At 58.5% G+C, this 224-nt stretch overlaps 1 protein-coding gene across 1 annotated transcript in view; it reads left to right on the top strand.

The window, feature by feature from the left end:
* LOC119591869 (basic proline-rich protein-like) overlaps positions 1–224 on the top strand; it is a 33435-nt gene that overhangs the window by 31045 nt on the left and 2166 nt on the right. The window lies entirely within an intron of this gene.

The raw sequence follows: 224 nt of genomic DNA, 5'->3' as shown, positions 1-224 counted from the left end.
AACCCCCCTTTGCAAAACCCACTCAGCATATCTCTCGGAAATGGACGCAGATCATCGCCGTCCCGCCATTTCCCGCCAAATTCGAGCGGATTCGGAGCGCTTCGAAAAGGGCTCGGGTCGACGTCGCTGAAGGATATTGGGAGTTCGAATCCCCGCCGTTGTGAAGAGGAGGAGGTGAAGGGGGGGGGGTCGCCGTCGCCGCCATTTTGTTTGAAGGATGGTGC

This window comes from Penaeus monodon, chromosome 29 (assembly GCF_015228065.2).
Source record: "Penaeus monodon isolate SGIC_2016 chromosome 29, NSTDA_Pmon_1, whole genome shotgun sequence".
In the NCBI taxonomy this organism is placed as follows: Eukaryota; Metazoa; Arthropoda; class Malacostraca; order Decapoda; family Penaeidae; genus Penaeus; species Penaeus monodon.
The sequence above is the reverse complement of the archived record's forward strand: the minus strand, read 5'-3'. Positions and strand labels throughout refer to the sequence as shown.